Here is a 13,684-nt window from a genome sequence, read left to right as displayed (position 1 = left end):
ACAAAATGGTTCATTTTAATTACTCTGAAAATAATGTGAATTTAGTCTGTATTTTATAAAGATTTTTCTTAAAAGAAATTAAGAAAATATTTCATATAGAGGCATATAATAGATTTTAATAAGGATATGGGAAATTAAAAGTTTACACATTGTTTTATTGTCTATAGACAAAAAGTACAGAATGGAGAGAAGGGGACAGGAATATGCCTAACCATGTATACTTTGTTTATAGTATAATAGCATTTTTTCCCCTTAGTTTCATGAACTACTTTTCTTTCTCCCCCTCCCCCAACAAAATGCTTAGTAGACTGTTTTGAAATCTTAAAATAATATTTTTAAATATATTTATTTCACACTCCTGTTTATTAGGAGGCCTTACAAGATTTTAAGGTCACAGCTGAATTTGAGGATTGTGAAGTTTGAAGAACATTTTATTTGAATATTAGGAATTACGCATAAAAGACCTATTGGTTCCTATAGTAATAGCTTAATTATGCTTAACTCAGTAATAAGAAAATTCCAGTTTTCTTATTAAATGTTCCACATGTTTACAACTAGGACAAAATCAAAAGACTTACACCATATAAAAGTAGCATAAAGTCATCATTTTCATCCAATTGCAAGAGCTTTCATTTTGCGACTTCATGAAATGACCGTGTTTTTTTTAAATTGTGATACAGAAGAAATAATTTTAAATTAAAAATATAAGGAAAATGTATCAGTTTATATTGCCAATTTATGCACTGTTAAGACTGTTGTCATGCATGCTAAAAACACTTTAGAAAGATTTCACAGTTTGCTTTCATTTAACTACTTCTTTGCCATTTATTGACTTAATCTTACACAAAATGGAGAACAGTTAAAAATCCAAGGGAAGATATTAGGTTTTAGTTTTATGTACCTGATCATGGAAATAATAAAATGAAGAATGGGGTTTTTTGGTTTTGTTTTTGCATTTGTTAAGTATCTGACATCCAGAAAAAAATTAAAAAAAAAACTGCATAAATGTTTCTCAGCCCAATGTTAACACATAAATAAGCATCTCTTTCTTTTATATTCCTTTCAGATTTGAAACGTTTGTCTCTATCTGTCTCATTTTCCAAGTTATGCCATTTTCTTTCAAAATATATAGAGTAATAAGGTAGAATTGCCACAGTGGAAAACTATAGTTTGAATGGGAAAACTCTTTGTTCCCTAACGTTTTTCTTTCATGAGACCTGTTTCAAATCAACTGTGCATTTTTTTTTAAACTATACAGTAAAGCACTTAAGTACACATCCCTGTGTTTCACTAAATAAAGGAGCCATGGAAATACATTTATCAAGAGTTAGGCCATTATAAGGAAACATAGCTGTACTCAATTATCAGAATAAATGACTGTGCTAACAGCAGAAAGGCTGATTAAGTTTTTGTTACAAACACTTGCATATTAATAGATAAATTTTTGTCAATCTCTTTGATGTTGAAACTTTGCAAGAGATCATCTAACATATGTTCACACTACCAGTCTTCTAACAGATAAAAATTCAGTAGTCAGAGGTTGTATGAATCAAGTATGCGCCATCTCATAGCACAGGTCTGAGGACCCCTGAATGTGACCTGCTCCCGGAGGAAACCAATTTAATGCTTCATCGCACACAGAGCAGTGTGTATGAATCACAAAACCTCCAGATAAATTAGTGACAGGTACATCTGAATAGGATTCCTTCTAAGTCGCTTATCTGCAGCCAGGCAAGCTTGTTTCACCCTCACTTCCAAAGATAAAGCCACATGGCATGTTGTCTTGGCAGATTCTCACAAAGCAAACAGCCCCCATCGTCCATTATTGGCGGAAAAATTCCCTTATTATTTCAGGTACTGTACACTGTGACAGCAAATGGGATAAACTGAAAACTACCTGCAAGCAGAAAAATTCATCAGTTGATCCCAGGCCTTATGTCTTCTCTAACTTTCATAAGCTCTGTGCCTCTACTCTTTACTTTTATTTTTGACGGTTCTGATACCCTAGAGTTGTAGCCATGGCAAAGTGCAAGAAAAAACAGCAGGTTATCAAAGACAACTTATCAGCAGCCAACAGGAGAAGAGATGCCAACAGTTAGTCAGTAACTGAAAGATCTGTGGCAGAACAATGAAGAAAGATACACCGATCTTTTTTATCTTGAAACAACTCCTTATTCCATTTGAAAAAAACTCAGAGAAAAATTGAGACACTAAATATGTACTCTAAGTACTTAGGGATAATAATCATAGAAAAGATGAAAAAATAATTTATGCATAAAATAGCATGGGAGATGTTTGTTTGTAATGTAATATATTTATATATTTTATCAGCCACAAATAAATTGGACTATTAAAACTATATAAAGCTATATGCTTTAAATTAAGTATCAATGAAGGCACAGATATATTATCTTCTTCAAAGCTAAGTATCTCCTGATTACTAGAATTCTTTAAATTGATAGGAAGACATATCAGTTCTTACTTTCTATACCTCTTATAGTCTAGACTTAACACTTAAATCAAGACTTTCATTATATATCTTAATAAATGCCATGTCTTTTTACAAGGGCAGTAATATAGCATAGAATTCAATAGTGTAAGTCAACAGGACTCACGTTTTAGGTTCTGTCGATGGTCCTGCTCATGCAAAATCAGGGTTGTGCTTTCTGGATGAATCTGTTAAACCAAAATAACAAAAATCTTAGTTTCCCATGCACTGCCACTTAGAATGCATGCAAATAAACCGCCAGTTAGTCAAGGAGAAAAAAATTTCATTAAAGCTACTGATTTGTAAATTTGGTCCTTTCAAATGTAGATAATGTTTACCCCTCCCTTCCCCCCATACCTTTGTAAAATTTCTGCCCAATGAACTCATTACTGTAGAAACTCAACTATGGCTACGGTCAGTTAATGAAATTCAGGTCTGAGATGAATCTCTATAAACATGCACATGGTTGGGTTTCTGGAATTGGGAGAGAAAAGGGTGATGCTGGAAAGAAAAAAAAATCTATATATATATAATTTAAAGGATGTACAATATGAGTTTGAGCAGGCTCCGGGAGTTGGTGATGGACAGGGAAGTCTAGCTTGCTGCAGTTCATGGGGTCCCAAAGATTCGGACATGACTGAGCTACTCAACTAAACTGAACAATATGATATATATGTAACTAAACTAACTGCTGTCCTATACTTGTAATGATTCATAAAATTCTTAATGTCCAAAAAATGAAAGCAAAACTACTTTGAAAACATAACCAATACCATATTCAACGCCACTTTGGGGAATATTAATGTAGCTGTTAAATTTACCCTCTTTGAAATTATGCAGGTTTAATTAGATTAGATGTATGTTCTTTACAGCTACAATAATTTAAGCAATATTAAACACCTTTAAAAATTTTTTTGTGCTCTAATCAAGGACTGTTTATATTGAGTTATTTATTTACCACGTGTTCTAACATCATCAGTAATTTCTTAGAAACTGCAGTATTTGAGAACTAAAATATACAACCAAAACATTAATCCACTTGTGAGGTACTGTATTATAATAATGTTAGTTTACTTTTATGATTTAGAAAAATATGCAAATGTAATCAGAACAATTAGTTTGAATATTTTAAAAGCAAATGTCATGTGCCTATCTAAACTCTATAAATACAAAGTCATATAAAAAATGTCCTCAATCAGTACATGTCATACTTTTTTTTAAAGTGTAGGATGGAGTGTTCAAAATTTCTGATTTATTATCCATTTATTTAACAAATAGATCTTGACTAAGCTGGCCTTACAATTCCCTTTGGCTTCACTAAACTTTACACAAGTTTCTTCCTGACCTCCCTTTTCTCAGAGCATTTACTTTAAGCTTGCAATTGTGAACTATTGCTCTGGTCCTTTGAGGTCTTTTGCCTATGTGTCACCAGTTTTACCGACCCAGGAATGTCTTTCTCAAGGACTTGGGAGCCATCCTTTCGAGATGTAATCATCAAGAAAGATGGCACCTCTATCTCCCAGTTTTTACATGTGGATCTGAGCCTAATAATAAGCACTAGTCATGTTAGGGGAAGCACACTGATTGAAACCGCCCAACCCACCAGGAAACAGTAACCATTCCCATGAGTGGTTTTATGACAGGAGATCCTGGTAAGGAATACGGAACTAATAAGCCACCACCAACTGGAAGAGTTCGGGAAAGGTTGAAAGGAGACACTGCGTGTCCGTCCACTTCTCAGAATCCCTCTTGCTAGCATCCATCTTGGCTGAGAGATGCGTGCGCCACCAGGAAAGACTCTGAATTAGAATGATTGGCCAAAGACCACCTGGAAACTAATCCCATCACCATAAAACCCGAGACTGGGAGCCACGCGGCAGAGCAGGTCTCCTGGGTTCCCTTACCTACTGCTCTCCACCCGGGCGCCCTTTCCCAATAAAATCTCTTGCTTTGTCAGCACATGTGTCTCCTTGGACAATTCATTTCCGAGTGTTAGACAAGAGGTCAGTTTCGGGGCCTGGAAGGGGTCCCCCTTCCTGCAACAGTCACAAGCACAAATGACCTCATCACATTGACTAACCTCTCCTCAATATCTTCTAATAGTTTTTCACCAGCTCATCTCAACCTTTAAAAAGTTCTTACCCTGTATTTCAGCAGAGTTAATTAAGTTAAATATCTCCCCCCTTTTCAATAGTCTGAATAAAGTCTTCCTTGTCTAACTCCATCTGTTGCAAGTTTTCCTTTATATTCTCAAGCATTTATTATGTGCCAATACAGTAGTAATTCAGTGGTATAGAAGTTGGACACTTACTTGTCTTAATAGAACCTACAGTCTAGTTGGGAGGCTGAGATAAGTAAATTGATTCTTAGAATGTGATTAATATTATAACTGTGTGAACAGAATGGGGCACCAAATAAAAGTGGTAAGAAAATGAAGTTGCTCAGTCATGTCCGACTCTTTGCAACCCCATGGACTGTAGCCTACAGGCTCCTCCGTCCATGGGATTTTCTAAGCAAGAGTACTGGAGTGGGGTGCCGTTTCCTTCTCCATGGCTTCCTGACTCAGGGATGGAACACAGGTCCCCTGCATTTCAGGCAGGCACTTAACTGTCTGAGCCACGTGGAGTACATAATAAAAAGTATAACAGAACAAGTACCATTGAAGTTATTATTTCAGAGAAGATGAGGTATCATTCAGGGAAATTGCACAAGGGAAAATGCCCCAGGAAGAGGATCCAGCATGTGTGAAAGTTGAGAGGCAAAATAAACATTTCAGTGCAAAGAAAATAATATCAGAAGGTCTGCATTGTACACAGTGATGTGGGAGGGGACAGGAAACGTGGCTGAGATGTAGAAGAAAGAAGATAAGAAAAGGCATTTAATCATATAGTTCATTTTTCTTTTAATCAACACGTTTATGGAGAGGTAATACAACTTAAGTTCAATGCCAAGGGCTCTGGTATCAGACTGTCAGGCTTTGAAATCTGGCTCTATCTCTCACAAGTTATATGATTTATGCAGTTTCCCCATTTCATAAGTGAAGATATTAAAAATATTCACTTCATGAAGTTTTGTGAGGATTAAAAGAAAAATTCTAGATAAAATATTCAGTACAAGCCTTGAAAATGAAAGTTATTCAATCATGTCTGACTCTCTATGACCCCATGGATATACAATCCATGGAATTCTCCAGGCCAGAATACTGGAGTGGGTAGCTGTTCTCTTCTCCAAGGTATCTTCCCAACCCATGTATCAAAGCCAGGTCTCCCACATTGCAGACAGATTCTTTACCAGTTGAGCCGCTAGGGAAGCCCAGTATGAGCTTTAGGACAAGAAAATGATCAATGGTGATGATGATGAAAAAGACAATGATAGTCACCTATGATGATATCAATGATGAGGGCCACTCAAGGGTCACAGAGAATTTTCTAAAGAAAAGAGAAACTGAACCATTTTAAAAATAGAGAAATATGATCAAGTTTACATTTTGAAATAGCATTCTGATTAGTTAGAAGAATGTTTCTAAAGTTGAAAAGTGAATGCTGTAATCTCTGTTTGGATGAAGTATGTAGTAGATGTCTTGGTGATTGTCAGTTGGTATGTTTTATAAGGGGAGTTTGTTTGGTCACACAAATCATATGTCATCTCCAGCATATATAAAATGCAATAGTAATCATAAGAGAAAGAGTTAATATGTATTTTAGCATATTTATTTATCAGACACTGCTTTTTAGTACTTACAAGTATTAATTCATTTATTAGGTAATACTGTTATTCTTAAGCATGACAAAATTAGAGCAAATAGAAGTTCAGTAATTTGCCCAATCCACATAGCATATGGAGAGCACAGATTCAAACCAGATAGTCTGGATCCAGAAGTTTTATCCTTAAGCCCTGTGTGAATAGTGCTGTAATAGAGTCATTTTTGGAGTACCTGAAGCTTAGAGAGATATAATAAATCTCTACTATAATCTAAGAGGATATTAAAGATCAAAGAACTTTGGGGCAATAGGAGAAAAACTATTTTAGCAAAGGAGAAAGCACAAATCAGATAATATCAGAGTAACTTAAAAAAATACAGAGACATATTTCAGGTAGATATTAAAGAATGAATTGGATATCTGTCTCCTTGAAAATCAAACATAACTTTATTTTAAAGAAAAATCTGTAATGATACTTATTTTTCTTTGTCTTCCAAACTAGATATGATTATTCCATTTCCTAAATTCATTTGTATTAGTATTTGCAAAGCATATATAAAAATGTTTATCCATCTCAGATAAATCTACAATCAGCAACATTCTGATGGATTTATATCATACCTAAATAAAAATCTAAAATTCAAACTCCTTCTTATGGCCTCTCTGATTATACTTTCCTGTTGTGTATACACACACACACACACACACATATTCACATACACAGTACATGCCATATCCAAGATATTCCAGGCATAATAGTTTTTGTTCCTTAAACACAGAATGCTTCCACTATTTCTTTGCTGGTACAAATCTTGTATTATCAGATCTTTCTCACACGTTTCTTTGTCCACTTTCTATCTCGTTTTAGAATATCCTTTAAGAAATATGTGGTACCTTTTCTAGGGTTGATAATTATTCTTTGCTAAAGGCTTTTTTGTTGTTGAGGGAACTGTACCTGCTGTCTCATCCCTAGCCCTGCTACACTCCCCACCTCCTTTAACACTATCTGATGCTAATGAGTTTCTCTCTTTCCTAGAAAGTGCCACAGAGTCCATTCTATATGTGCTTCTAACATTAGTGACAAAATTATTACCACTTTTAGGTCTCTCAAGGGGCAGAGGCCCTGTTTATTTTTATATTATAATTTATCCTGTAGGAACATCAAAATACACCACCCTGTCATATGCCACTTTTGAATATGGATTATTCTGAGCTGAAGGTAATTGAGAATCAACAGACCCAGAAAGAAGCCTTCTCAGAACTTCCCTTCTGTGACTAGAGACAGAAACTTCAGAGAAATGAGGACTGCCCAAAATCCTTTCTCTGCGAGATTTTTATGGCCATGAAGAAGATGGAGAATCAACATTAAGACGAGTCATCACCAAAAATAAAACAAAATCAAAAATGAAAACCCACAAAACAAACAAAAAGCTTACTAAAATAGCCTTTATTTTCCATTAGTTTCCCCTTATATTTACCCTCCCAGAAACCCAAATTTCCCTTTCTTTGTCTAGTCCACCACTTATTCCCTTTTATTAAAAATATAAGCTTCCAAGTCTAACCACTTCTTGGGAATCCACTTCTTTTCTATGGAGCTTTCAAACACATACAAATAAAATAAATCTGTTTAACTTGTGTTTTGTCAATTTAATTTGAGAGTCCCAGTGTTAAACCTTATAGGGTAGAGGAAAAGTTTTTTTTCTTCTGCTACTATCTCCAGCACCTAAAGCAATGCCAGACTCAATAAATATCTGATGAATACATGATGTGGAATTGGCAGGAACCATGTATTTGGAGCAACTGATTCATAGGAATCAGCAAATGAAAACTGTCCATTGAAATTATCAAATTCTGAGAAAGGTTGGTGCAAACAGAGTGTACTGTATTCAGTGCTGTCCTCATCATCTTGACTGTTTCCAGAAGCTAGATGAGGTCCAAATGCAAACAACACAGATAATAATAAACACAAATATAGACAGACAGCTAGATGGATAGATACAGAGGTAGCTCAGGTGATACTGAGATAAGAAGTTCAGGGCTGCTTGGCAACTTTGTGGTCATCAAAGAACCAGGAACTCTTCTGATTTTCCACTTAAAGCAAATGGCTTCCACCTTTACGTTGTTTGGAATATTGTTACTTCAATCCCAGCATTTTCAGGTTTCAGGAAGCAGAAAATAAGGGAAGGATGTAAAAATGACACGTCCACTAGCTTTAGAAGGACTGGTAAAAAGAGCTATGCTAGAAACTGACTTATAACTTCAACTTATATCTTATGTGAAACACTTTCAGAACTGAAGCTGAATAACTATATTTAGATGATTATATTGCCACCTTAAACAATGAAATGATCCATTAGTTAAGGTAAATGGAAGAAATACAGTTTTTCTTTCCTCTTATGAAAAGTATCCATTTTTAATTATGTCATACAACTGTCTTGTTTTTACTGAAATAAATAAGTCTTGGCAAAATAATTTTTATTACATATTTTCCTTTAAATTTATTGCACCAACACTAAACAAGGGAATCTCAGGACTAAAATTGAACTCATGGTTTGAAATATCAGAAACTGTGAATTTATAATAGCAAGTGCAAAGACAAACCTCAAGTACCCTCCAGATACACGTATGAAAATGAAAGATTCGCTTTTATAATCTGTCCACTTTCAAATACTTCCCCATCAGCACTTGATGAAACTTCATCTTACCTATCACCAGTCCCTGACAACCTTCTTTTCAACTCGAATGAAACTTCATTCAATCATTTCTTAGTGTTAAAGCTACTGGAGCTAAGGGGCTTCCCAGGTGGTGTAGTGGTAAAGAATTTGCCTGCCAATGCAGGAGATGCAAGAGGCACAGGTTCAATCCCTGGGTCAGGAACATCCAATGGAGTAGGAAATGGCAACCACTCCAGTTGGAGATGCAAGAGGCACAGGTTCAATCTCTGAGTCAGGAACATGCAATGGAGTAGGAAATGGCAACCACTCCAGTATTCTTCCCTGGATTATTCTAAGGACAGAGGAGCCTGGTGGGCTACAGTCCTTGGGGTTGCATAGAGACGGACAGGACAAAACCCAGGCACTGAAGCTGCATCTAGATGAAGGGATGCATTCATTCTTCTTTGTCTTTTAAATCAGGTTTTTAGGTGTCTGTGTGCTTACATTTGAATTGAATGCTTGCTGTTTTGACTATTCTTTTTATACCAAACATAAATCCATACAATGATGACCTGTTTTGGGAGAATTTTGGCAACTGTACCATTTCTTCATTCTGTTTCTTTGCTAAATTTTCCTGATACTTGTTCCACACTGAAAACAGAGTTATTTGCCATAATAAAATGAGAATTGCAGATTCTCCAATTTACCCCTATACCCTCTTTTCTCCAAACATAGCCTGAATTTTAAAGACAATCTCGTCAAGAAAATTGAACAGATAGAGTAAAAAAAAAAAAAAAAAAATCAAGGAAATAACCTTTTAAGAAGGATATGGGTTCTCTCACTAAATTTGAGATGTCTGTTCAAAGAAAAAGTGAATATAATTTGAAAAGAAACTATATTTGCACTCTTACTTTTAAATTCATTTTAGTGTTTTATGTAAACTTATTTTTATTCTTGAAAGATAATTTGTTTTAAATTGATTAGGTAAGGCCCTGAGAACTAAAAGGTTAATTTTTTTCACTCCTTGACAGTTTTGTTACTCCAAAGAAGAAAAGTTTACCTGCCCCCATTACCAAACAAAGCTGACTTTGAAAAACAGCACTTTAAAAGTTTTTGCCAAACATTGTTAAGATAGTTAAACAAAATTAAATTATTTTTCTCTACTATTTCTTGTTAGCCTTTTACAAGTATCAGAAAGCTTCCAATTGATTGTACCTTATATACATTGAATAGAGACTACCCAGGTGTGTTTTAAAATCCCTAAAATACAAATAATTGAGAAAATGTCACCTCTTTTAAGTGTTAAATAGTCAGCAATAAAGCTGTCTCTTTCCTCAGTGAGTGTGTAAGGGTGATGGTGGGATAGCTTCTAAAGGACCAAACATAAACTTTCCCAAGAGAAAGCTACTGTCCATTGGATTAATTATGTGACACCTTTGGCTTTCAAATAACAGCTTGCTTCTATTTAGTTTTTGACTATTGGGATAACTATTTATAGGTGCATATATCTCTTTTAGTTTAAAAATCTCTTTCAGTTCTATAAAAATTCTTAAGGACAATACTAATGAAATCATGAAAAATATTACATTACTTATGCACCATAATCTCAGACTTTCATTTTTTTCTTTTGAAACTTTTAACACAAAATATTTTAGACATACTAATACAATTATCACATATACATTCAAGGTAATATACTCATTTTTAAAAAATGTAAGAACATCATTCATAAAATTGTGACTGGCCTTAAGTTTCCTTCTCACTCCAGCTTTACTGAGATATAATTGACAATATTAGTATATACTTAAATTTACAATGTGATATTTTGATAGGCACATGCATTGTTAAATGATTACCTCAATCAAGCTAATTAACATATCCACAGACTCACAGTTATTATTTTTTTTTGTGTATGTGATAAGAATATTAAAGATCTACCCTCTTAGGAAATTTTAGGTAACAAAAGTGGTATTAACTTTGGTTATCACTTGGTATATTAAATCTCCAGAATTTATTCATGCTACTTAATGGAAAGTTTGTAACATCTGACTAATATCTATGATCCCCATTTCCAGTTGTTAAGTAGTTAGAATAGGAAAAAGGAGTCCAGAATGGCGGTGGCTAAAAGACAAAGAAGGGAAAAATCCACAAAAATAGAACAAAGAAGGTCCAAGGAACCAGAGTGAGGACCTCAGGTAGAACAAACAGCACTCCTGGCTAGCCCAATTTACATAGGGCAGGCCCAGGGGGAGGAGGAAAAAAACATATAAAAAGAGGAGCCAAAGGGCCAGGGGTCTCTCTCTCTCTCTTCTCTTCATTTGGGTCAGCATATGCCCTCACACCTCGAGTATGTATTTTCCTTTATTTTCTAAATAAAACTGAGCTGTAACACGGAGCTGTAACACTGATCTGTCTGAGAAAGGTGACATGGTCTGTCCGAGGGCTGTAACGCTGGGGTGAAGCGCTGGGGTTGCTTCAAATTTTTGTTGTGAGGAGACAGAACTGAGAAAATTACACACTCCACCAACATCTATGGTGCCGTGACTCCAATTTAACCTGGCTAAACAACCTCAGCACGGCCCCTGCAAGGAGGGGGGGTGGGTGGCCTAGCACAGCAGGAGCCCGACTCAGCGAAAGCTCCCGCAGTGGAAGTGGAAAGTGAAGGAAACCCCGCACTGGGTGGGTGATAAGAAGCCCAGTGTGCTGGAAACCAAGCAGGACAGCAGAAAAGGAACTCAGCAGAAAGCTCATGCGGCTCAGTCTCAGATTCCAGAAGCCCTCCGGTTAAGATAGGAGGTCCTCGCTCCTATGCTGGAAGGACATATGCCTAGCAAAATCTTAATTCCTTTAAAATCTCATTTCTTATTTCCTTGAACCCCCACCCCCATGAACAGGCGAGTGGCAGTGGGTGCAACTGAGGGACTCTGGAGAGGCAACTCCTCAGTGTATCCTGAAGGCTCCACTATCCTCTGTGCCCTCGTAGCTGTTGCCCAAGACAGTGGGGCTTCTTCTGTCCTTAATCTTCTTTGTGCCAAGGATCAGGCCAATGAAAACTGTGAGCACAGGTCAGGTATTTAACAGGTTTTCTGGCAGGTTATGAAGGGGATTCCTTGGCACGTTTTCCCCACTGCTTTTTCCGTCCATCCTTCAGCTCTCTCTCCCAGGACTTGAGCCCAGCCAAAACCCACGATGCCTGGCATCTGGACCTAATGAAGCTCAGGCTCTGATGTCTCATTGCAAAAATTCAGTTAGAGACACAGCGACAGGTAAGAGGTGGATTTATTTGGATTCAGAGAAGCACACTCTGCAGGCTGTGGGCCATTGCAGAGGGCAAGTGCTTTGGCCATGGAATGTAGTGTGGCTAGGTTTTGATAGCTGGGTGAATTCATATGCTAATGAGTGGGAAAATCATCCCAACCATTGGAGAACCACCCACTCCTCTGTCTGTTGACAGTGGCTTGGAACTGTCCTGCCATTTGGGTGTGACATCTAGCTTACATCAAGTTTGGGGATCAAGGTTTAGTTGAATTTGACTTGTCACCTTGGACCCAATTGATTTTAATTGGTTTATGTTATGCCCTGTGCTATGTCATTCTTTCAAAAGTTGTGCCCTGCCCCCTTCCCTCCTGCTTCATGCTCTTTTCCTGAGCCCTGTCCAGGCCCACAATGTTGCCTCTACAATCTCTGGAGGGACAACCAAAAAATAGCTGGTCCTTGGAGGGCAATACTACATACTATCCAATCCCTCTAGATATTTAGCCTTTCATCTTCTATGTTTCCTACAACATCTGCAACATCAGCATTTCTCAGTGAACCTGTTAGGGTGGGTGACGGGCACACAGTGCCTGTGAGAAGTCCATCTGTTGGTGGCATCCCTTCAAAGGCAATTGGGCTCCCAGGGATAATGGTTGCCACTTTGGGAGTTAGCCCTGCAGGCCGTTTGGGCCCAAACCCTTACCACCCTTCTCCTAAAGTTACAAACATACCCCCCAATCAAATCTCCACTCCACTTTTATGGAACATCTGGTCTGTTGCCTCTTATCAATTTGTTCTTAAGCCAATTACTAACTCCTACAACAAGGACCCTGCCCCCTTGTAGGCAACATTGCTCCACCCCACTTCTTACTAAAATACTCTTAATGCCCCTAAGAGGGCCAGATAACCCACTCCTTTGTCATTACTTCTGTTATAACCTAAAGTGGGTCTATGACAATGAAATGTTTACCATTGGAAACACCCTAAACTTCTCTTATGGAGGACTAGAGGAAGAAATCAGTGACTTACATTCCCTCAGAGCAATAAGAGGATAAGGCTTATGGCTTTTCACCAGGTTCCCAGTCTCAGGGCACAGCCTTGGATTACTTTACATCATGAAATCTGTTACCATCTGCAGTGAACAAACTGGCAATGAGTTAAAATTACAACCCCTTAATCCTGCCCAGCGCTGGTCATGCTGGAGACCTTGGGGACACCCAACTCCAGTCTGGGGGTCCCAGGAGGTCGACTTGCCTCAACCTGCCTAGGGATCTGGTCCTCAAAACTTTGTCATGCCTCAACCTGCTTGGGGATCCGCCAGTCCAGGGGTCCCAGGAAGTCATCACGCCTCGACCTGCCCAGGGACCCAGTTCTCGGGAGGCCAACCTGCCTCGGCCTGCCTGGGGATTCAATCTCCAGGAGGCTGTCATGTCTCAGCTTTCCTGGGGATCTGCACCCTTACCGGAGAACGCTTGGTTCTCAGGTTGCAACAGTACTGGGTAGGATAAGTCTCAAAAAGACACCCATAAGGAAGTCCACCCATGGAAATTGAAGGATGCCTATTAGTTTTTTCTTTTTTCTTTTCC

The 13,684-nt window shown here is 37.4% G+C and overlaps 1 protein-coding gene across 5 annotated transcripts in view; it reads right to left on the bottom strand.

The window, feature by feature from the left end:
* MGAT4C (MGAT4 family member C) overlaps nucleotides 1–13,684 on the bottom strand; it is a 774,512-nt gene that overhangs the window by 354,720 nt on the left and 406,108 nt on the right. For all 5 annotated transcript variants that reach the window (XR_006265423.1, XM_043446976.1, XM_043446975.1 and 2 more), the window contains one exon: nucleotides 2,616–2,676. The gene's annotated coding sequence lies outside the window, so the exon portion shown is untranslated. The remainder of the gene's footprint in view (nucleotides 1–2,615; nucleotides 2,677–13,684) is intronic.

Source organism: Cervus canadensis, chromosome 25, assembly GCF_019320065.1.
Source record: "Cervus canadensis isolate Bull #8, Minnesota chromosome 25, ASM1932006v1, whole genome shotgun sequence".
Classification (NCBI taxonomy): Eukaryota; Metazoa; Chordata; class Mammalia; order Artiodactyla; family Cervidae; genus Cervus; species Cervus canadensis.
This window is presented reverse-complemented; position numbering and strand designations above follow the sequence as displayed.